Here is a 25227-nt window from a genome sequence, read left to right as displayed (position 1 = left end):
CATTGAACCAGAAACACAACACAAATAAAATTTCTTCACAATATAGCACATTTTCCCAAAGAATCTCAAAGCATTTACAATCTCAGAAAACCATACCCTGAAATATAAGAGTCACCTTGAAAGGACACCTAACTCTTGTTTGTAGAGTTGAAAATAACATTGCTCTTTCCTGAGAATAGGCTATGTGCCAAGAACTGTACAAGGCATTTTACAGTTTTACTGTATTTAATATTCACAACTATTTTATTAGGTTGGTATTATTATGCCTACTTTACAGATAAGGAAGTTGAGGCCCAGAGAGATTAATTTTCCTGAGGTGATTCAGCTCATAAATGAACTCTCCAGCATTTAAATTCATGTCCTTCTGGCTCAAAGTCTGTGCTCTTCTATTTATTTATTTATTATTTATTTATTTGGCTGCGTCAGGTCTTAGTTGCAGTGTGTGGGGCTTCTCTCTAGCTGTGGTGCGTGGGCTCTAGAGCGCACAGGCTTAGTTGTCCCATGGCATGTGGGATCTTAGTTCCCAGACCAGGGATCCAACCTGCGTCCCCTGCACTGGAAGGCGGATTCTTAACCACTGGACCATAAGGAAAGTCCCAAAGACTGTGCTCTTCTAAGCAACATGGCTCATCTCTTTTCTTATGTCAATATTATGTCAATATTGACCTTTCTGTCAATAATTGCCTACTCAATGCTGACAACTGGCCTTCCTCCTCCTGAGGTCCTAGCTGCATGGACCAAAAATGGACACCTTACCTGGGCAAGGTAATTAGATCCATTCACTTGGGAATTTAAATGTGAGACCCAGAAGGATGTTCGCTCAGTGGTAGATTCTCGAGCTGAAAAGGCTTATGTGTCACCTGTAAGATGTACTTTTTCAGCTTAAGGAACAATATGGTCCTACGTCTTTCATTTTTCCAATAATTTACTCAAGTTCTCACATGTACTTTTCCAGGGTCTCCTCTGTGAGGACTTCCCCCTGAATTGTGCAAGGCTCCCAGGGGCTTTCTTAGTGCAAAAGGATCCACCCTGTCAAACCTCAAAAAGAAAGAACTAGAAAGGTGATTAGTTTACTAGCAGTATTAGTCTTGTCCCTGCCACACAGCATTATGCTTCAGTGCTGGTCTTGTGCCTACTGGTGGATGACTGCCTGTCTTCGTTAGCCCAGAGTCTCGTACTTGGCCTCTAAGATCAGACCTTTGTTGACTTGCATTCACTTATTCAACACAGTGCCAGGAGAGCTGGGTCTCACAGAGAATCCAGCTATCAGAATTTTGTGTTTAGTTCAGGTCGCCAGTTTAAACTCACCCTCCCCTTTGGAAGGTGCCATCTTTTTGGAAACTGTATTGTCCTCTTCCACCAGAGGACAGGCCCACCTTGGTTGACCCTGATAGGCTACTGGACTTCATTTCTAAGAAAAAATGGGTAGAGGGTCTCTGTTCTTCTGTCCCAAGAAGTCCTTTCCTCAAGAGAAAGGTGCTAATGGCCCTTATATTTACATGATTAAGGAGGGGGCATTCAAAGGATTCCTTCATTAACAATGAAACTTGGTTCCTGGTTTAGTTATTGTTTCCACCTAAGAACACAGACACCTGCTAAAACAATTTCTAACTTGTACCTCACCATACATCCTGTGCCATCTTGAGTCAGAGGCATGACGAGTTAATTAGTAGAGGAAGCTGACTGATGAGAGAGAGAGAGAGACTTTCTGAGTTTGCATAAAGCTCTAGTTCCAGTGCATAAGACCTTGCTGTTCTTCTCGCCCTTCTTAAGTTCCACCCATGTTAGTAAGTGGCCACCTCTGTTTAGGAGTTCATATTGCAGATCAAGGTTATATTCCAGGAGAAGGAAATTTAACAGTACAAAAGACTAATAAAAGGTAATTATTTCCATAATGATTAGTATGAAAAATTAATATACATTTCCAGAATCCCACCCTCCAATTCATCATCCATTAACTGCCACAAACACTTTAAATTATACTACATGGTCTTGAATAAATAATAAAGAAATTAAAAAAACTTTGTGTAACCATTCTTGAAAATGCTAATGTTGGGCTTGATGCTAGAATTTCTGGGGACTTCCCGGGTGGCACAGTGGTTAAGAATCCGCCTGCCAATTTTCCCAAAACAGGGGACACAGGTTCGATCCTTGGTCCAGGTAGATCCCACATGCCGTGGAGCAACAAAGCCCATGCGCCACAACTACTGAGCTCTGCTCTAGAGCCCAAGAGCCACAACTACTGAGCCCACATGCCACAACTCCTGAAGCCCACGCGAGCCCATGCTCCACAACAAGAGAAGCCACCACAATGAGAAGCCCGTGCCCTGCAACGAAGAGTAGCCCCCTCTCGCTGCAACTAGAGAAAGCCCGCATGCAGCAACGAAGACCCAATACAGCCAATAATTAATTTAAAAAAAAAAGAATTTCTGAATGTTCTATGGAGAACACCAAAAGCAAGAACTATAAAATTTTTTTGGTGAACTGGCCAGAGTTATGTAAAGGAGAAATGGGGAAGAGTTCTGTCACTATCCTCCACTGTCGAGCCTGCAGGTATCTCGGGAGCCAAAAGCAGTTGGGAGACACGAAGACGCATTTTTTCATAGGTTTCATGAAATATATATAATATATATATATATGCTTTAAAATTATGAGTTGTTTGAAATATATAGAAAATGCAGAGAATAGTACCCATAAACCTCCCAGATTTGACATATTTTTACTTTTTGCACCATTGTATCAGTTTCCTAGGGCTGCCCTAACAGGTTACCACAAACTTCATGGCTTAAAAGAATAAAAATTTATTCTCTCACAGTTCTGGATTCCAGAAGTCCAAAATCAAGATGTCAGCAGGGTTGGTTCCTTCTGGAGGTTCAGGGGGAGAATCTTTTCCATCCCATCACTAGTGGCTGCCAGCAATCCTTGGCGTTCCTCTGTGTGTCTTCTCCCCTTCTCTCCTCTTCTAAGGGTACAGTCAGCCCTTCGTATCCACGGGTTCCGCATCCACAGATTTAACCAACTGCAGATGGAAAATATTCAGAAAAAAATGTCTAGAAAGTTTCAAAAAGGAAAACTTAATTTGCCATACTCCTGCAACTATATACATAACATTTACATTGTATTTACAACTATTTACATATAATTTACATTGTATTAGATATTATAAGTAATCTAGAGATGATTTAAAGTATACAGGAGGATATGTGTAGGTTACATGCAAATACCACACCATTTTATATAAGGGACTTGAGCATCCCTGAATTTGGGTATCCGCAGTAGGTCCTAGAACCAGTCATCTGTGGACACCAAAGGATGACTACACTTGTCATTAGATTTAAGGCCCACCCTAATTCAAGATGTTCTCATCTCAAGATCCTTAAATTAATTTCATCTGCAAAGACCTTTTTCCCAAATAGGGTCATATTCACAGGCTTTTTGTGGAACATATTTTTTGGGGGGCCACTATTCAATCCACTACAACTATTTACTTCAACTCTTACAAATAAAATGGCACAGATATCATTAAAATAACTTCCTCAACCTTCTTCTATTTCACTTCATCTGCAGTTGTAACAACAATCCTAAGTGTTGCTGCTCTGTAGGTTTTAATACTTTTACTACCTTCGTATCTGCAAAGAATCTGCAGTTGTTTATGTATAGACACTATCTTTGTAAGACTAAAAGATTTCTGTAAATGATATCACCCTGTACATTTACTTTTGCAACTTGCTTTTTCACTGAATATTAATATTTTAAGATTTCCCTGTGCAGATACATATAGCTCTGATTTACTTATTTTGACTATGGCATGAATATTCACAATTTATTTATCCATTCCTCTGTTGAAAGAGATTTACTCTTTTATGATTTGGGGTATTATAAACTTTGTGGTCAGGATCAACCCAGGATGTATCTCCCTATCCTTATATATACACACATGTGAGAATTTCTCTAAGATAGATACCTTGAAGTGGAACTAATAGTTGTTGTTGTTTTTTAATTTTATTTATTTTATTTTTGGCTGTGTTGGGTCTTCGTAGCAGAAGGTGGGCTTTCTCTAGTTGCAGCGAGTGGGAGCTACGCTTTGTTGTGGTGGGCGGGCTTCTCACTGTGGTGGCTTCTCTTTGTTGCGGAACACAGGCTCTAGGCACGCAGGCTTCAGTAGTTGTGGCACGTGGCCTCAGTAGTTGTGGCTCTCGGGCTCTAGAGCACAGGCTCAGTAGTTGTGGTGCATGGGCTTAGTTGCTCTGTGGCATGTGGGATCTTCCCGGACCAGGGCTTGAACCCGCGTCCCCTGCAATGGCAGGCGGATTCTTAACCACTGTGACACCAGGAAAGTCCAATAGTATTTTGTTTTCTTTTTTCCCCTCTATTTTTCTATTCTCTTGAAGAGAATATGTAGATGTTAACTGTTGTTTCTTGAAGGTTTGCTAACACCAGGCTATAAACTGTCTGGGCCTTATTCTGTTTGGGAGATGGATTTTTTTTTTTCACTCTAATTTAATTTCTTTAATGCTGTAAGTATATTAAAGCTTTAAAATTCCCTTTTTAGTTAATTCTGGTTTTTTATATTTGTCTGGAAAATTTGCCACTTTATGTTTTCAAATGTTTGTGTTTATGGTTGTTCATAATGACTTGGAATTGTGGTTTTATTATATAAGGTCAAAAGGTTGAATATTGGCAATTTCATGTGACGATATAATAATTTCTTGTGGCTTTAAATGTTCTTCCTTCCTTTGTAATTAGGAACCCCTTTCATTACTGATATCATTATTTGTACCTCCTGCATATTTTTGGTTTATCACCAAACATCTATTTTACTAGTCTTTCAAAATATAAGATTATCTCTGCTGTTTCTTCTTTTTTGCGGTACGCGGGCCTCTCACTGTTGTGGCCTCTCCCGTTGCAGAGCACAGGCTCCGGACGCGCAGGCTCAGCGGCCATGGCTCACGGGCCCAGTCGCTCTGTGGCATGTGGGATCTCTTCCCGGACCGGGGCACGAACCCGTGTCCCCTGCATCGGCAGGCGGACTCTCAACCACTCGCCACCAGGGAAGCCCCTGTTTCTTCATTTTTTATTTCATGAATTTCTAGTCTTGTTTTTATTTCTTCTCTTGCTGCCATCTTGTGACCTTTGAATTTACTCCGTTGCTCTTTTTCTAGATTCTTCAAGATTGAGCTCATGGCTTTTTAACACTTCTATTATCTGATACACATGCATTTAAGGCTATACTCTCCTAGATGTATCCAAATTTTACCGAGGCATTTTCATTGTCATTTGGTTCTACATATTTTTTATTTCTCTCTTAATTTTTTCTTTGAAAAGTAAATTATTTAAAAGTATATTTTTTAGTGTCTAAAATACATGAGGGTTTTGTTCATTTATTTACCATCTTTTTAATAATTCATTTAAAATTTTATTTAGAGAAAATATATCAATTTTTTGGTATTTCTCTCTTTTTTATGCCCTAATGTATGATTTATTTTTTAAAGAGTTTATGTGTGCTTGAAAAGAATGGGTATTTGGGGACTTCCCTGGTGGCACAGTGGTTAAGAATCCGCCTGCCAATGCAAGGGTCACGGGTTTGATCCCTGGTCCGGGAAGATCCCACATGCCACAGAGCAACTAAGCCCATGTGCCACAACTACTGAGCCTGTGCTCTAGAGCCTGCGAGCCACAACTACTGAGCCCGTACACCACAACTACTGAAGCCTGTGTGCCTAGAGCCCGTGCTCCACAACAAGAGAAGCCACCGCAATAAGCCTGTGCACCGCAACAAAGAGTAGCCCCCACTTGCCACAACTAGAGAAAGCCCAAGCGTAGCAACAAAGACCCAGAGCAGCAACGAAGACCCAACGCAGCAAAAAGTATAAATAAGAATGGCTATTTTATAATTTTTATGGTGAAGTACTGTTTTTATGTGAAGCTGATAATTATGTAGTTCTAGTCTTCTAGAAGCTTACTGGGTTTTTTTGAGTCTTTGATCTATGAGTTTTGGATGGATGTATTAAAATCTACTATGATTCTAGATTTGTAAACTGATCCTGTTCATTTTTCCTTTTTATATTTTGAGGTCTATTAGGCATATACAAAGATGACAGTTATTTTCTCTTAGCACTTTTAAGACATTAATTCCATTTGCCTCTGACTTCTATTTTGTTGTCTATCCAGCTGTTGATCCAGCGTAGGCAATTTGTCTTTCCCTGCTGTTAGTTTTTTAAGATTTTTCCTTTGTCTTTAATGTCCTGCTATTCCATTATGATGCTTCTAGGTAGATTACCCTACTTGGAAATCTTACAGAGTCCTCACACTACTGGTGCTGCCACTCAGCACCCATTCCCTATGGCCAATATCCTGGTTTGGTCTTACCCTGAGCTATTGGCAACTTCTGGCTCTTATTACTCTGGTTTTGAGTTTTAGCTTTATTTCCATAATTCATTGTTTTCTTCTTTTTTTTTTCATTGTTTTATTTCTCTTGCTTTTTTCTTTAATTTTTTCACATTAAAAAATGATTAAGTAATATTGTATCCAGCATTTTTATGTGATTATAGTAGGAAGAAGTTCTTTGTCAGCTCTGCTGTCCATACTGATGAATCAGAAGGGTCTGAAATCCCTTTTTTTTTTAAGCTTTTTTTTGGCTGCATCGGGTCTTCATTGCTGTGCACGGGCTTTCTCTAGTTGCAGCGAGCAGGGGCTACTCTCTGTTGCAGTGCGCAGGCTTCTCATTCAGGTGGCTTCTCTTGTTGCGCAGCATGGGCTCTAGGTGCGCAGGCTTCAGTAGTTGCAGCACGTGGGCTTCAGTAGTTGCAGCATGCGGGCTCTAGAGCGCAGGCTCAACAGTTGTGGCACATGGGCTTAGTTGCTCCGCGGCATGTGGGATCTTCCCGGACCAGGGATCGAACCCATGTCCCCTGCACTGGCAGGTGGATTCTTAACCACTGTGCCAGCAGAAAAGTTCTGAAGTCCTCTTTATTCTTCTGTGAGATCGTGAGAAGAAAATACAGAGTCAACTGCTTTCCACTAAGAGCCCAACATTGAGAATCAAGGAATAATATTCTCTTCCATCTAAAATCCCTGTCTGACTTAAGATCAGTATACTTAAAAAATGTGATGACTTACAGAATAAAATGTTTTGTAGAAGTGAGTGATGCCATTATGAAAGGACATATTATTATTCACATTTTATAGGGGAGAAACTGAGGCTCAGAAGCTAAATAACTTCCCAAAGACAGTAAGTGGGAGAACCAAGATTTTAAGCTATGATTCTGAGACCAAAGCACACATTTCCCCTACTATGTTGCCTCCTAGGAAATTGTAATCTTTATAACAAGAGGAGACATTTTAAAAAGGTAAGAATTAAAGAATCAGAATACATTTACGGGCTAAACTGTGTAGTACAGAAAAAACTATAAAAGGAAGATATCAATGTGGAGTATATATATATATATATATATATATATATATATATATATATATATATATCCTTCATTCCTGTTGAGAGAAACCAAGTAGCTGCATGTCAGTTGAATGTATTCCTCACAGATAGAATTACCTGTTGAGAACCGTTTTGGAAGAGCTCAGCAGATGGCATTCCAAATGAGAGATGCCCACATGGGCTGTGAAGGCTATAAGGGATTTCAAATGTCTGTATCTGTCTCTCTGGTAAATGACATTGCTTTGGAAAGGGCGATATTTTTTTCTTTGTCTTTTAAAGGCTGTATCCACTTGTAAAGAGAGGCACATTTGCCTTATATGGATTGGATCTAAATCTGTGTGGACATCAGACTGTGTGTGGGAGTTGACCCAATGATATTGGGTGATTCTGAGGTTAGAGGTACTCTAGCTGATTTTTTTACTCTTAATATCTCAATTCTTACTTCTTCATAAGATAAAGGGATCTGACTTCCCAATCAAATATGATATTTCCTGATATAAAGCTGATGGTAAGAGATGTCTCAGGTTTTCATTCTAATGTTTTTTTGTTGTATATAACAGAAAACCCAACTAAAAGTGGCTAGACAATAAGGAATTAATTTTTCCACATAGGAATTCTGGAGATAGAGTGATTTACAGGTTGGTTAATTTAAGAGCTCAGGAGTGTCATTAAAGACTGGCTCTTTCCCTGTGTTCTTGCTCCATCCCTAGTGTGTTGGGTTTTGTCCCCTTGCTTGTCTCATCATAGTTCTGAGATGGTTGCCTCACCTTCAGAAATCTTCCCCTCATACAGCAAAGGAGAGACATCAAAAAAGGGCAGTTTTTCCTCTCTCCCAGAAGCTACCACTCACCCCAGAAAAGTTTCTTTCACACCTCATTTGCCAGAAGTGCCTCACACACCCATTCCTAAACAATCAATGGCAAGGAAAACGGAGTTTCCACAATGGATTTTGCTAACAGAGGCTCATTCTTTGGGGCTGGAGAGGGCCTCCTTCACTGAGTACATGGTCATGGTAAGGCTGAACGAAATCAGGGTTCTACTGGTAAGCAATATGGGAGGGACTGGCTGTCCATAGGTAACCAATAATACTTGCCACACTTAAGTCTTGTTGGACTGGGGAAATGTGCTAACAATTGTTACCTTGGTCAATTGGTTTAAAAAGTGACTATTATTACTTAATCACCAAAAAACTATGAATGACATTTTGTTTTTAACCAGAAATACTTTCTCTTTTTCAGTTCATGAAGCTTGCACCTATATCTCAAAAAACTACAGTTCTGGGGCTTCCCTGGTGGCGCAGTGGTTGAGAGTCCGCCTGCCGATGCAGGGGACACGGGTTCGTGCCCCGGTCCGGGAAGATCCCACATGCTGCGGAGTGGCTAGGCCGGTGCGCCACGGCCGCTGAGCCTGCGCGTCCGGAGCCTGTGCTCTGCAACAGGAGAGGCCACAACAGTGAGAGGCCCGCGTACCGCAAAAAAAAAAAAAAAAAAAAAAAATTACAGTTCTTTCTGCTCAAAACATCATCCTTTTTTTTATTATTTTCTTTTTCTTCTTCTTTTTTTTTTTGAATGCGTTGGGTCTTAGTTGTGGCACGCAGGATCTTCACTGAGGCGTGTGGGATCTTTTTCGTTGTGGCATGTGGGCTCCTACTTGCAGCATGCGGGCTTCTCTCCAGTTATGGTGTACAGGTTTTCTCTCTCTAGTTGTGGTGCGGGGGCTCCAGAGCACGTGGGCTCTGTAGTTTGCGGCAGGGCTCTCTCGTTGAGGCGCGCAAGCTGTAGTTGTGGCGCGTGTGGGCTTAGGTGCCCTGTGGCATGTGGGATCTTAGTTCCCCAACCAGGGATCGAACCCACGTCCCCTGCATTGGAAGGCAGATTCTTTACCACTGGACCACCAGGGAAGTCCCCCCTTTTCTTAAAAAAAAAAAAAAACAAAATCAAAATTTTCACCACTCCAAACAAGTGAATCTTTTGTCCATTGTTAATCACTGTACCTACTTCTCTGGCCACAGAGCTGAGCATGTGACTCAGGATGGCCATAGTGATTGGTCTATGATGGGCACACAGCTCAGGCTAGGTCAAGTGTCTTCCTCAAGATTCTTCTAACTGGAGATGTAAGAAAATAATCATTTTTTTGAGGGTTAGGGTGGGAGTCACATACAGAATTATAAAGCCTAGACACAAATGCAGCCATGATTCTAGATGATATTAGGTTGGCCAAAATTTTCGTTCGGGTTTTTCCGTATCATCTTACAGAAATAGTTATACCTGTCCTGAAACGATGAGGTCACATGCAGATAAAAATAGAAGCAAGGTTTGGGGTGGAAAGAGGGAAAGAGAAAGAAAGAAGGACAGAAAAAGGAACCCTCCTGCACTGTCGGTGAGAATGTAAATTGGTGCAGCCACTATGGAGAACAGTATGGAGGTGCCTTAAAAAGTTAAAAATAGGGGCTTTCGTGGTGGCGCAGTGGTTGAGAGTCCGCCTGCCGATGCGGGGGACACGGGTTCGTGCCCCGGTCCGGCAGGATCCCACATGCCACGGAGCAGCTGGGCCCCTGAGCCATGGCCGGTGAGCCTGCGCGTCCGGAGCCTGTGCTCCGCAACGGGAGGGGCCGCAGCGGTGGGGGGCCCGCGTACCAAAAAAAAAAAAAAAAAGAGTTAAAAATAGAGTTACCAGATGATCCTGCAATCCCACTCCTGGGCATGTATCTGGAGAAAACTCTAATTCGAAATGTTACAAGCACCCCAGTGTTCATAGAAGTGCTATTTACAATAGCCAAGACATGGAAGCAACCTAAATGTCCACCAACAGATGAATAGATAAGAAGATGTGGTATATATACACAATGGAATATTATTCAGCCATAAAAAAGAATGAAATAATGCCATTTGCAGCAACACTGATGGACCTAGATATTATCATATTAAGTGAAGTAAGTCAGACAAAGACAAATATCATATGATGTCATATGTGTGGAATCTAAAAAAATGATACAAATGAACTTATTTACAAAACAGAAATGGACTTACAGACACAGAAGACAAACTTATGGTTACCAAAGGGGAGAGCTGGGGGTTTGGGGAGATAAATTAGGAGTTTGGGATTAACATATACACACTACTATATAAAATAGATAAACAACAAGGACCTACTGTATAGTACAGGGAACTATACTCAATATCTTGTAATAACCTATAATGGAAAAGAATCTGAAAAAGAATATATATATATATATATATATATATATATAACTGAATCACTTTGCTGTACAGTTGAAACTAACACAACATTATAAATTAACTATACTTCAATTAAAAATAAAGGAAGGAAGGAATGAAGAAAGAAAGCAGCAGAAAAGGAAGAAAGAAAGAAGGACAGAGACAGAGACATGGTAGTGTTTGATTCACTGAACCCCTCATTTCTGCCATTTTTTGAGGTTTGGTGTTTTGGACCAATAAACTCTTTTTTTTTTTTTTTTTTTTTTTTTGCGGTACGCGGGCCTCTCACTGTTGTGGCCTCTCCCGTTGTGGAGCACAGGCTCCAGACGCGCAGGCTCAGCGGCCATGGCTCACGGGCCCAGCCGCTCCGCGGCATGTGGGATCTCTTCCCGGACTGGGGCACGAACCCGTGTCCCCTGCATCGGCAGGCGGACTCTCAACCACTGCGCCACCAGGGAAGCCCTAAACTCTTTTTTATTTAAGCTAATTTGAATTAGATTACTCTTAATTGCAACAAGAAGAATCCTGACTAAACAGAGCCTTTTAGTTATCTAAATTATATAGTTGAGGAGGATCAACATTCAAATTGTACAATGGAGGCACTGTATCAGTCAAGGTCCAATCAGGGGGCAGAAACCATACAGTAATCTGGGGCACGAACCCGTGTCCCCTGCATCGGCAGGCGGACTCTCAACCACTGCGCCACCAGGGAAGCCCTAAACTCTTTTTTATTTAAGCTAATTTGAATTAGATTACTCTTAATTGCAACAAGAAGAATCCTGACTAAACAGAGCCTTTTAGTTATCTAAATTATATAGTTGAGGAGGATCAACATTCAAATTGTACAATGGAGGCACTGTATCAGTCAAGGTCCAATCAGGGGGCAGAAACCATACAGTAATTTGAGCAGAGGAAGCTTAATATAAAGAATTATTAATCATAATAGAGGATCAGAGTAATGAGGGAATGGGTAGTAAGAGGTAAGGAGAATTTTAAATAATATAGGAATAGCAGATGTAATGGAGCAGCCACTACCCCTAGGGCTGAGTTAGAGTAATCATGGAAGAGTCTGCCAGCCCCTCTAGGCTGAGAGTCAGACCTTGTTCAAGGGGGCGGGGTGTATGACTCACTGAATGGCAGAGAAGTCCCTGTGGTGCCATGTTAGGGCAACTTGCTGGAAATACACCTTCCTCAGAAAAGTTTTTAAAGGAGAGGTATCTTGCTGGAGGCAGTCCACTACAAAACATTCCGAGTGGAGTGCCAAGGTAGACTGCTGGCTACTGGGTACTGCTGACCACCGCCCACCGCAGTAGCCCAGTTCTGGAGAAAACTCACCTATCGCTGGTTGCCAGAGAAACCACCTACACTGTAGGCGCCTGCTGCAAGGCACACAGGAGCCAGCAAGAAAAACATCTTCCTGAAATGTCTCTCCAGCAGCCCCTAATGACAAAGCTTAACATTATGTCAACTGGCAAAGGAAACATATTTAAAGGGCTCAGCTTCATTTTTGTAGAGCAGGCAATGAACAGTGAATTTGGAGCTGAGAGGCAATAAATTGAGAAGTGGCAAAGGTATCTTACTGGAATGTCTTGAGAACCCCATAATGTGCTGAGTCCGGGGTCCAAGAATAAAGATTGCCTTACTTGACCTTGAAGAGACACGCAATTTTAAGAGTGTTTCAGGGTAACTGTTCCTTAAGCAATTTCTTTCAGCAAAGTAAAAATGAGACTCAAGGCCATTCAGCTCACTTTATGGTTGTTTCATAAGCAAACTGAACACCAACAGAAGATTCTGACATAGCATAGATTTTGTTGGATAGCTTATCCCCTGCCATGAAAGGCAGTACAGCTTGTCAAAATCATTTGGTAATTTTGTTAGTCTAGGGCTTAGAGAAAAACATTCTCTTTTACAGGGAAGAGGATACTACATCATGGACAGCATGCAGGTTCTAGAGTTGAAGCTTCATTTGGCCCTTTACTAGCTATTCAATCTTGTGCAGGATACTCAACCATTCCTTCTTCTATTTCTTTCATTTATAAACTGATTATAATAATAGTCTCTCCCCCAGTGGTTGCTTTGAGGATTGAATGAGTTCATATGCTCAGTTGCTTAGAACAATTCCTTACCTCATAGTAAGTGGTTGGTAAATGGTAGCTATTATTATTAAAATCAGACCCTGGAAAATACAACCACCAGAGAGGGCTATAAAAGAAGACAAGGTTAAATCATTTGCAAACCCAAACTCTCTTGTGCTTTAAATCTTGATGCTTTTCTCTACCAAAAGACCTCTTCTAAGTGGGTAAGACAAAGAGAGAGGAGAGGAGAGAGGACACACACACACACACACACACACACACACACACACACACACTATGGGCCCCATTCATCCACTGTTTTCTTGGTCCCTCAGTAACGAAGTGACCAGCTTCTGCTCTATTTTCCCATGCTCCCGATTAGGATATACTTGACTGAAGAACCCAACATTCTTTGATTTGTATAGTGAAGTCTAGGTCAGTGGCAAGAGGAGTCTCTATCCTCCTCAGCTGACACTTTCTCACAGAAAAGAGCAGCTCTGTTCTGATTTTATTGTGTAACAGATGATTGATAAAGTGAATAGCTATTGTGTCAGTTTAAATTATGCTTTCTATCTTGACCCTAAACAAAAAATTGCAAAAGATCCTCTCTTCAAATTGCTGTGCTCAGAAGTACCCTCCCCATGAAGCTTTTCCGTCTATTCATGGACCCCAAACTGCAGCAGTGGGACTGGGGGGAAAAGAGCCTGGGAAAGGGAAGGCCTATGGCAGCGGGGGCAGGGTAATTTGCTGACTTGAAATAAGGAAGTGGCTGACTGTGCGAATTCCAGGTAGCAGAACAAAGACCCAAGAGTAGAAGTGAGGGGCAGATTTTGGCTGACTGTTAGGTAACATTTCCTGATAGAGTCACTCTAAAACAAGATGGGCCACTGTACTAAGTAGTGACTTCTCCAGAGGAGACGTGTTCAGGTGCAAGTGATGGACATTGCAGAGCAGATTCCTGCCTTGGTGGGGAGAATCGATGAGGTGACCTCTAGACTTTCTATGATTCCATGACACTTGATGGGACAAAGGGATAGCTGTGCTCTGACAATCAGTCTTATAGAGAGCTACTGGATAATGGTTACTTGTTCAAAGGCTTGGGCATAAACCAATTCTTATTTGGGTATTCTGACTGACCAGACATTGTCAAGCCTTTCATTACTTAATCCTCTCAGCAAGCCACTATCAATTATTATTCCACTTTTACAAAAAAAGAAACTGAGGCTCAGAGAATTTAGGTTGCCCGCCTTAATTAAAATCCAGTCTCAGCTGTCTTTGAAGACAGCATTCTTAAACACTTTACTAAACAGAAACACTGGTTACAAATATGTAAACATATTTTAGATACTATACAAAATTAAGCAAACTTTAAAAGTAGTCAAATAAATTCAGATACAAAATTTTGTTACTATGTCATTAACAGCCATTCCTTAACAAAATCTTGATTTTTCTCATTTGCTTTTCAGAAAAACCTTCCCCACTCCCCACCACCCCCCCCCTCAGTTTTAAAGCTTTCAGGCCCACGGCATGCTATGAAAAAAATCACTCTTTAAAAATCATAATAGACATCACGGTGTTTCTCCTTTTGCATAAGCTAATTCAGAATTTTGAATAGTATGACTTCCATGTCTTTAAATTGCATCAATCTTTCTCTAGTATCTCCTTTCCTTGCTCTTTCTTCTTTCTGCTCAGAAAAAAAATCATGTTCTTATAGGGGAGGAAAAAATTTCCTTTCTACCCTTCTAGGTTCTGTGGCTGGCCTAAGAATTAAATTGACATAAGACAGATTAACAGGAAGAAGACATTTTTTAAATTATGGGCAAAGGAGCTTCACAAAAGTATGAGTGAGGCTGAAAAGGCAGTTTCTTTCAAAAGCATCTGAAGAAGAATATATACCTATGTGTGTGTGTGTGTGTGTATATATATATATATATATATATATATATACATATACATGCATATATAACTGAGTCACTTTGCTGTACACCTGAAACTAACACAACATTGTAAATCAACAATGCTTCAATTAAAAAAAGCAGCCAGACAATTAAGACACATACCTTCCTGAGCTGAGGAAAGAGACAGGCTTCTAGGTGGTGGAGGGGGTGAGGCAATTTCTGGGAAGGTGAGAGGAGGAAATACTTGATAAATAATGAATGCCTTGTTATGCAAATAAGCCACTCAGGGGAAAAAGTTATTTCTGGTAGTAATTCTCTTCCTGGTCCGGTTACCCTTTCTAATGAAAATTTCCTTTATAAATGTAGATTTTCCTCCTACAAATGGAGAAATTTACACTTACTTTTAGGTAGTTAATGGAGGGGGGTGGGCATTTAAAAAGCTTTCCTGAGGTTGCTGGGCCTTCAGCTAAAAATCCCCATGCCAAAGTGGCATATTTTGGGGTGGCATGTTTTGAACCCCTTTACTCTCCTGGGCTGTCCAAAGTCTGTGTCTAACCACTTTGTTGCCTTTTAACAGGAAACATTTTCCCTAGTAACCAAATTACTAAGTCACTCAATTAACTTCCTCCTTCATTACTTCTCAGTTGGTTTAAGTGACTTCTTTGCTAAGCCCTGCAGTTTTACAATCTGCTCTGGCCAACCTGCATCTTCAAAGAGAGTTTTTAGTTTAATCAAAATTTTAAACACTTCTTAACAGGATAGAACCATTTAAAAATTAAGTTATCTATGATGAAGGCATAGGCATAGCTAGTCCATACACCTCACTTGATTTATCTTCTCAAAAATGGTGCTATTAATAAAACTGATGTAAGTTGAATCTGATTTTCTCCTTTCCCCATAGGAAGGCGATGAAGCATCTGACTAAGGACCTGAAGCCCATGATTTAATGAATGGTAGTGAAACTGTACAACTCAGATTGGGACTTGAACCCACTATCTTTTAATTGATATCACACACCTGGTTTCAGGACTTAATGAAGCTCAGGTTCTTTATGTCTGGTTGCAGAAAGAACTCAGTGAGAGATAAAGTGATAGGTAAGAATTGGATTTACGTAGAGAGATATACATTCAATAGACAGGATACGGTCTGTCTCGAAGGTGAGAATGGCCCTGGGAGAAACACACTTCACAGACAGAGTGTGGGCCATCTCAGAAGGCAAGAGGCCTCAAAATATGGGTTGGTTACTTTTTATGGGCTGGGTAATTTCATAGGTTAATGAGTGGGAGAAATATTCCAACTACTTCAGGGGAGGGGCAGGGATTTCCAGGAATTGAGCCACCACCCAATTTTTGGCCTTTTATATTCAGCCTCGGAACTGTCATGGTGCCTGTGGGTGTGTCATTTAGCATACGCTAAGGCATTACAATGAGCTTATAACAAAGCTTAAGGTCCACTGGAAGTCGAATATTCTGCTATCTTGGGCCTAATCAATTCTAACTAGTTATGTCGTATCCTCAAGGGCAGTGTCATTCTTTTAAAGGTTGTGCCCTGCTCCCTTTCCTCCTGTTTCATTAGGAATTCATTAAAATGTAACAAGTGAGAAACTAGTAGAAAACTTAAAAATCAACCAGAGACTCCATTTCTTCTATCTTACAAATATGGGATAGCAAGCTCACACTTCACAGTCAATAGCTTATGTATTTAATGCTGAAGAGTGTATAGTTTTCAAAAATATATGTAATCCAAATAGGAATTCATCACATCCAACTTGAATTTTCATGATAATAACATATAAACACACTAGAAATAGTCTTTTTTAATATTCTTCATAATTTGTTCCCTATTTTTGCTGTAGCAAAGCAAAAATTGAAGGATCATTACACCTTTGAGGCAAATGAATAATTTCTAAAGGAGATTCTGAGAAAGCTTTTTGGGAAAGCAACTTTACGGGATATTTCAGGAGAGTTTTGGGTACCTGGGCTCAGGAAAGTTTGTTTCATTGTCTAACTTCCTAGCTTTATAAATCAAATTAATTGTGTTGGATTGTGGTATAATAAAAATATATGTTTGGACTTTGTCCCCAGTTTCTGGCACAGAGCTCCTAAAATGCTGGGAAATTTCCTGAGTGATAGGAGTCTTTTGTTGTTCCTAAGGCACCCCTTTCACACATATCAGAGTCTGTACTAATGAGATGACTTAAGGTGGGGACCCTAGATAGTTTCAGAAAGCCCAAACAAGTATTAGTGGGTTGCAACTTTCAGCAAACCCTCCCCTCCAGGGAGGGGATGGGGGCTGGAGATCGAGTTCAATCACCAATGGCCAATGATTTAATTAATCTTGCCTACTTAATGAAACTTCAGTAAAAACTCTTGAACATTGAGATTCAGAAATTCCGGGTTAGTGACTCAGATGTGCTGAGAAGGAAGGCATGAAAACTCTGCACCAAGCCCAACCCTACTTCCAATACCTTCCCCTACGGATCACTTACATGTGGCTGTTCCTGAGATGCATCCTTTACAATAAAGCAATAAACAAAAGTAAAGCTTTTTCCTAAGTTCTATGAATTGCTCTAGCGAATTATCATACCCAAGAGAGGGTGACGGGAACCCCTGAGTTTGTAGCCAAGTCAGACGTAAGTGCAGGTAGTCTGGGGACCAGGGACTTGGGACTGGCATTTGAAGTGGGGATGGTTTGAGGTACTAAGCCCTTAACTTGGGTCTGCACTATCTCTGGATAGTGTCAGAACTGCGTGAAATTGCAGGATACTCAGCTGGTGTGGGAGAATTGGAGAACTGGTGTTGGAATGACATATTTGTTGTTGGAAAGAAAGCACACATTTGTTGTCAGAAAAAAACATGCATGAATGTATGCAAGGTTTGTGTCCCCTCAAAATTCAAATGTTGAAATTGTAACCCCCCAATGTAATGGCATTTGGAGATGAGGTCTTCCAGAAGTAATTAGGTCATGAGAGTGCTGCCCTTATGAATAGGATTAGTGACCTTATAAGAAGATGAAAGGATCAGAGCTTTCTCTTTCCACCATGTGAGATCACAATGAGAAGTCGCCAGCGTGCAACCCAGGAAAGGGTTCTTACCAGGACCTGACCATGTTGGCACCCTGATCTTAGACTTCCAGATACCAGAATTGTGAGAAATAAATGTCTGTTGTTTATAAAGTTTATGGTACTTTGTTATAGAACTAAGACAGGATCCATTTTCTCCCAACTGATCAGATGATGCCACCTTGCAGCATTTGTATCATTATGATACATTTGTATCATTATGCTTGTTTACCTGTCCGTCTGACCCACTAGACTGTGAGCAATTGGAAGACTGAATTGGGCTTTAATGCATCTGCATTCCCAAAGCTACATATCTTAGGCAAATCTAAATTCTATGGGCATAAACTTATACAATTTGGGGAAGAGAAGATTCTTCAAAGGAACACAAAATTAGGTGAGAAGAAATCACAACAAATTACAAATATAAAAAGCTGATAAATACCACCAACTTTATAAAAATAAAATATTTTTATTTATTAACTGCTTGACACATCTCTATGATACAATTTTTCCTACTTTTTTGACTTGTACTCTTTGATTACCTCTTTCTTGAGACAACAATTTATAAGTTCGTTTTCTATAGTGATTAGAAAGACAGTTCATGCTTTTCCCTAGTGTGGTTGATCAACATGTTATTCTTTGAATTGACCATACTCATATTAATCAGTGTATCATCAACAGCTCTGCACCTTCAGGTCACAGCAGAAGGTGACTTGGCACAGTGAAGGTAGGAATATACCTACCAGCCATTCCCATGCTGGCACGGCCAGCAATAACTTTTAAGTATTCACAGAAATGACTGCCAACTACATGAATTTTTACCACTAAACTCAAAATGTGTTCCTAACTTAACTTCCCTTAGTTGAATCCCTGAAATGACCACAGACTCTCCAAGGTCATCAGACACAAGGAAAACTTATGATAGAAGGGATGTCAGATTGGAAAGAGATAATAGTCTTAACCAATTGTGGTTAAAATATTTTACTTTTCCAAATTTTGCAAAAATACATAACCAGTGAATATATATTGCTAGGTGTACCCCTGGAAGAGGTCCATGAAATTGTGTCCCTGAAGATCAAGCTTTTTTGGCTTCATATCAAATTTTCCACTCCCTGGCATGGTGCCAGGCACAAAATAGGTACCTAACAAGTACCCAAAGAGTGCACAGTGAATGAGAGAGTTCATCTCTGTGCAGCCTGTTGAAGGGCAGTAATGATAACATAGGAAGGGAAGGAGTAAGGGCAGTAATGATAACATAGGAAGGGAAGGAGTAAGTAAGTGCTTTGAGTTAATTATTCTAAGAAGTCAGGGATTGTCTGATCTTTCCTTTTAAACATTTGTTCCAATGTAGTAAAAGAAATAAAAGGTTCTTCCGGTTAAAAACAGTGAAGTGATTAAATCCTAACAGCTCTGAAAATAACTTTTGCAGCACATACCTCATAGTCTCTTCTTGCTGCGTAAAAGCAAAGAGAGGGCTGGCAAATCCACTGGAAGATCAGGAGGCCTTCCAATTCCCTGCTGTCTTGATTCTGACTATCCCACTAGTCACTTAGCCTTATCACCTCAGTGAGTATCTCGACAATTTGGGGCATTCTTTAAAAACTTTGATATGATAAGGTCTTTCTCATTTTCAGATCAGGGTTTAAGTTTTATATTCATCAAATTAAAATGTGAAAAGAAGCTTTTAAAATTTTAATTGGCGCGCATAGGCACTATCAGGAGAATGCCTTCACAAACTGTTTAGGGAACATTTCTGATCATGAAAATAACCAACATTTCCAAAGCTTGAAAGGATAACTTTAAGAGTTCATATAGGACTTCTCTGGTGGCCCAGTGGTTAAGAATCTGCCTGCTAACGCAGGGGACATGGGTTTGAGCCCTGGCCCGGGAAGATCCCACATGCCGTGGAGCAACTAAGCCCATGTGCCACAACTGCTGAAGCCCACGCGCCTAGAGCCCGTGCTCTGCAACAAGAGAAGCCACCACAGTGAGAAGCCTGCACACTGAAACAGAGAGTAGCCCCCGCCTGCCGCAACTAGAGAAAAGCCTGCGCGCAGCAATGAAGACACAACGCAGCCATAAATAAATAAATAAATTTGTTTTAAAAAAAAGAGTTCATATAAAAGCCGACCCCATCCTAATAATTTGGGCCACTTACATCCTAGCTGAAAAATCAGCTCTTTGCTAATGTTATGGAGTATGGTAGAGGTATATATTGTTGTGTGGTTTATTTTTTCCTCTTACAGCCTCAGTTCTGGGTTGTGCCCCAAGTTATGACTTAGGGGGGCAAGTGGCTATGACCTCATTGGAAGTCAGAAGTGGGTTTTGGGTTTTAGCAAGAACAAGTCCAAAGTTTGAGAAACTAAAGCTAATAAAAATAGACTAGATGGCCAATAAGCACATGAAAATATGCTCAACTTCACTAATTATTAAAGAAATGCAAATCAAAACTACAGTAAGGTATCACCTCACGCTGGTCAGAATGGCCATCATTAAAAAGTCTACAAATAATAAATGCTGAAGAGGGTGTGGAGAAAAGGGAACCCTCCTACACTGTTGGGGAGAATGTAAATTGGTGCAGCCACTATGGAAAGCAGTATGGAGGTTCCTCAAAAACTAAAAATAGAGTTGCTATATGATACAGCAATCCCACTCCTGGGCATATATCAGGAGAAAATGCTAATTCAAAAAGATACATGCACCCCAATGTTCATTGCAGCACTATTTACAATAGCCAAGACATGGAAGCCACCTAAATGTCCACCAACAGATGAATGGATAAAGATGTGATATACAGATATATATATATCTATATATATCTATCTATATATATCTATATCTTTATCCATTCTCTCTCTCCCTCCACACACGCGCACACACACACACACACACACACACACACAGACACAGGAATATTACTCGGCCATAAAAAAGGATGAAATAATGCCATTTGCAGCAACATGGATGGATCTAGAGACTATCATACTAAGTGATATGATATCACTCATATGTGGAATCTAAAATATGATACAAATGAACTTATTTACAAAATAGAAACAGACTCACAGACATAGAAAACAAACTTACAGTTACCACAGGGGAAATTTGGGGGCAGGGGGAGGGATAAATTAGGAGTTTGGGATTGGCAGATGCAAGCTATCGTGTATAAAATAAATAAACAACAAGGTCCTATTGTATAGCACAGGAAACTATATTCAATATCTTGTAATAAACTATAATGGAAAAGAATATGAAAAAGAATATGTATATATATGTATAACAGAATCTGTTAGCTTGCTGTACACCAGAAACTAACACAACATTGTAAATTAACTATACTTCAATAAAAAAAAATAACAGAATAGGCTATTTAAAGGATAAGAGGCCACAGACAGGAACACTGGGAAGATACCCAGGCTATAGGCCAGTTCTGCTGGATGTGTATTTGTAGTTTCTCCAACATCAGGTAGTCAAACATCTCCCCTTAAAAATCCCACATAAGAGATATTTATTGTCATCGATGTTTATACTCAGCATCTGAAACTCTCTCCTCCGTTTGGGGAATGAATGTTATGTTATGAGTCTCAATGGGAAACAGTGCCTACTTCTCACTGTAGAGGCAGAAAATGCCAAATGCTTATTTCCCAGCTTCCATATTGGAAGGTTGTGCCACAGCATGGGTAATGCCAATGAGAAATACCTGCCTCAGTGACCCAAAAGTGAGAGTCCCCCCCACTTTTTTTTTGCAGGGGACGGTGGCATCAGCAGCAACATCAGTTGGGGGGGCAGCCTTGGGTGACGTGGTTTTAGCAATGGTCCTGGCTGCTTCCTGCCCTCCTTATTCTTACCCATTTTTCATTTGTAGGAGTTGCTCAATATTGTTTCAAAAATTTTCTTTCTCACACACTCCCTTAAAAAAATTTTTTTTTCCCTTAAATCAGCCAGAATTAGTTTTTGTTGTGTGAAACTTGTGACCAAATTGTAGCTCAGACACCTCGGACACAGGTAAACAGCTATTTTAGGGGGTTTGAAGGGCACTTTGAAATTTTCATTAGTTCTCTTAAGTATTTAAATATGACTCTATCCTAAATTTTAAACCTTAAAAAGAATGTTGACATCTATTATGATCATTGACCCTCACTGTAACACTTAAATAATTGGTGCACATATTATGAATCCAATTTTACAGCTTAGGAAACTGAGGCACAGAGAACCAGAGTGCTCTGCCCGAGTAACAAATCCACTTAATGGCAAAGCTGAGAATGTTGAAACCCAGTCCCAGATCTTCCTCTTTTTTCTTTACTAAATCTTTATTGTGAAAGCAAAAGAAAAGCAGAGAGAAAGGTCCAGCACCAGAACTCAATTCATATAAAGAGCAGAAAGGTAAAGACCAGCATCAAAATGACTTGAGGCAGCTGCTTCTGTCAAGGCAGCCCCTCAACTCAAAATAGGACGTGAAGGCAGCAGAAGGAGCTTTCAGGTCCCTCACTGTCTTCTGCTGCTAAAAAGACACCTCAAGAGAGTTCTCCTTTTCCTGTGGCCAGCTTAGACTGTGGCCAATTGGGAAGGGCAGTGACAAGATAATCAATCATCAATTTTCTGTGTTTAAGAATGACCTCTGTGAGGTTATCTTAAGGGGAGCAATTACTGCTAAAAGCACAGTCATGGAGTAGTAATCAGAAAGGCTTTCTCTAATAAAACGACCAAAGGAGATATTTGTACTGAATAACATACTTAAAACAAACCTACTTTGCAGAGTACATTTCAGTTTCCTCCTAATGCTTCTGCTTTATATAAAACTCAACTCTGTAAAGAGTAACTTGAACAATCAGAGCTCCCAGGATATCAACTCCCAAACAGTCGTATGCGTTTAATGAGAACTTCAAGGAACGTTCCTTAATTTGGAAGAGGTGCTGTCTATAGGCAACGATTGTAGTTATTGCAGGAAACCACTGAGAGTTCAGCTGTTGTGTTAAAAACAAACGGTCGATTCCATCTTGGAGTTTCTCACAGATTATGTTCTATTCACACTGACAAAAAACAAAATGCTTTGGGAAGTTATTTTTTTGTGCACTGCTTTAATTCCGGTTTTTGTCTAAATTAGTTTAAAAATGTGTAGCTGATCCTTTATTTCTTCTATCACCCAGCCGCAGATAATAAACTGCAAATTGAGCGCAATGTAGAGAGCAACTGCTGTCTCTGGTCGTCTGTGGAAGGCTGGGGAATAAGTCTAGCAAAAGGGAAAGTCTAATTTTTTCTTTTTAATAAAGCTTTTATTTTAAAACAGTATTAGATTTACAGAATTATTGTGATGATAGTACAGAGTTCCCATATACCCCACACCCAATTTCCCCTATTGTTAGCATCCTACATTAGTATAGTACATTTGCTACAATCAATAAATCAAAATTGATATATTGTTACAAACCAAAGTCCATAGTTTATTCTGCTTTCCTCAGTTTTCCTCTAATGTCCTTTTTCTGTTCCAGGATCCCATCCAGGACACCACATTATATTTAGTTGTTATGTCTCCTTAGACTCTTCTTGGCTCTGACAGTTTCTCAGTCTTTCCTAGTTTTAAAGACCTTCTGAGGAGGACTCGTCAGGCATTTTGTAGAACGTTCCTCAAATGAGATTCGCCCAATGTTTTTCTCATGTTTACACTGGGGTTATGGGTTTTGGGGAGGAAAACCACAGAGGTCAAGTCCCATTCTCACTGCATCCTACAATCAACACAACCTGTCACTGTTGAAGTTTGGAGAGTCCACTTTTTCTCTCATTCTTAGGTACCTTCTTCCAGGTCCCCCAATAACACTCACTTGCTTTCTTTTCCAATTACTGAATTACTATAATTTCAAAAGTAAAATTGAAGATCCAGTATTCAAAGGTAGAGAGAGTACCTAAGGTAGGCAGGAATTCTATAAATTCCAAACCTGTAACATAGGAGGTGGCAGAAAGAGAAGCCTTCTCGTCTAAGCCTCTGCCTTCCTATTGTTCCCCTGACAAATCAAATCACCTCAGACTGAGGAGGCTCTTCCACGTCAGCATATAAACCAGGTGATACTGTCAGTAAAGGACAAGAGGAATTGCCAGTTGTGTCAATCATACTGTCCAGTATATTTTTATACAGTTTTCGTTTGGCTAAATATAGTTGTAATCCATTTCTGTTGCTAAGCATCATATTTTTATTAGGCGAGGTACTCTATTTGAAAACGCAAATGGAGTCTGAGTCTTGTAGTGAAGAGCCTGGAAAAAAAGGGGCAGACTCTAAATGTCAATGACTTTCGTATGTTTGAGCTTCCAGATGAGTGTGGTACAGTTTCCTAAACCTACCTTACAAATGAGTCCGGGGAGTGACTCATCTTGCAGCCTCCTTGATTTTATTGCCATCTCTGTGTGTCTTATTTCACATATCTTTCCTGTCAGCTATAGAGAGGCTGAGCTACAGCTATGGCTGCTGAGCTGTGTCTCTCCACAGTCATGTGGTTCAGATGACAACAAAACAAATAGCTCACTCAGATGAGCAAGGGCTCTCCAGAGCAGGGTGATCTGTAGGAGAGGGGAAACAAAAATCTATTTAAAATCCTTCCTCGTGAAGAGATGCTGGGAATATATTAGACAGTGCAAGGAGTCTATGGATTGCTAAAAATTGCAGCAGGTGACCCATGGGTTTATGTAGAAAATTCTTCTCTGGCAGTTGAAGAAAAGCAGAGTGGATGTTTGTCTATCTCAGTGGCTTAAGAATAAACTTCTCTGAAACAGGCATAGGCTAAATGTATTAGTCCGGGCTCCTAGCTGCAAATCAGACACCAACAGTAGGTCCTTTAAGCACAAAAGGAATGTTTTTGCAGAGCTCAGCAAATTGACCTGCCACTTACTTTTGTATGGCCCGAAAGTCAAGGAAAATTGTTACATTTTAAAATATTGGATAAAATTTTTTTAAAAAGAATGATATTTCCTGACCCATAAAAATTATATGAAATTCAAACTTCAGTATCCATAAATAAAATGTCATTGGAGCCCAGTCACACTCATTTGTTTACATATTGTCTTATAGCTGCTTTCATGCTACAGTGGCGGAATTGAATAGTGACAAAGACTGTGTGACCCACAAAGCCTGAAATATTTACTAATGTCTTAGCTCAGGCTGCCACAATAAAATACCATAGACTGAGTATCTTAAACAACAGAAATTTATTTTCTCACAGTCCTGGAGACTAGAAATCCAAGATCAAGCTGCCAGCATTGGTTGATTTCTGGGGAGAGCTGGCTCTCTCCTTGGGCTGCAGACGGCTGCCTTCCTGCTGTGTCCTCCCATGGAGGAGAGAGAGAGAGAGACAGACAGACAGCAAGCTCTCTGGTGTCTCTTTTTATAGGACACTACACCCATCATAAGGGCCCTATTCTCATGACCTCATCTAAGCCTAATTGTTTCCTAAAGCCCTATATTCAAATAGCATCATATCGTGGGTTAGGACTTCAACATACGAATTTTGGGAGGGCACAATTCAATCTGTATAACTAACAATTCCTTTACAGA

The 25227-nt window shown here is 40.2% G+C and overlaps 1 protein-coding gene across 2 annotated transcripts in view; it reads right to left on the bottom strand.

Moving 5' to 3' along the window:
• Positions 1–22988: 22988 nt before the first annotated feature.
• The window catches only part of METTL8 (methyltransferase 8, tRNA N3-cytidine), a 132786-nt gene continuing 130547 nt past the window's right edge, over positions 22989–25227 (bottom strand). For both annotated transcript variants that reach the window (XR_010944391.1, XR_010944392.1), the window contains 2 exons: positions 24021–24236; positions 22989–23933 (listed from right to left, as the gene is read on the bottom strand). The gene's annotated coding sequence lies outside the window, so the exon portion shown is untranslated. The remainder of the gene's footprint in view (positions 23934–24020; positions 24237–25227) is intronic.

This window comes from Pseudorca crassidens, chromosome 6 (assembly GCF_039906515.1).
Source record: "Pseudorca crassidens isolate mPseCra1 chromosome 6, mPseCra1.hap1, whole genome shotgun sequence".
NCBI lineage: Eukaryota > Metazoa > Chordata > Mammalia > Artiodactyla > Delphinidae > Pseudorca > Pseudorca crassidens.
The sequence above is the reverse complement of the archived record's forward strand: the minus strand, read 5'-3'. Positions and strand labels throughout refer to the sequence as shown.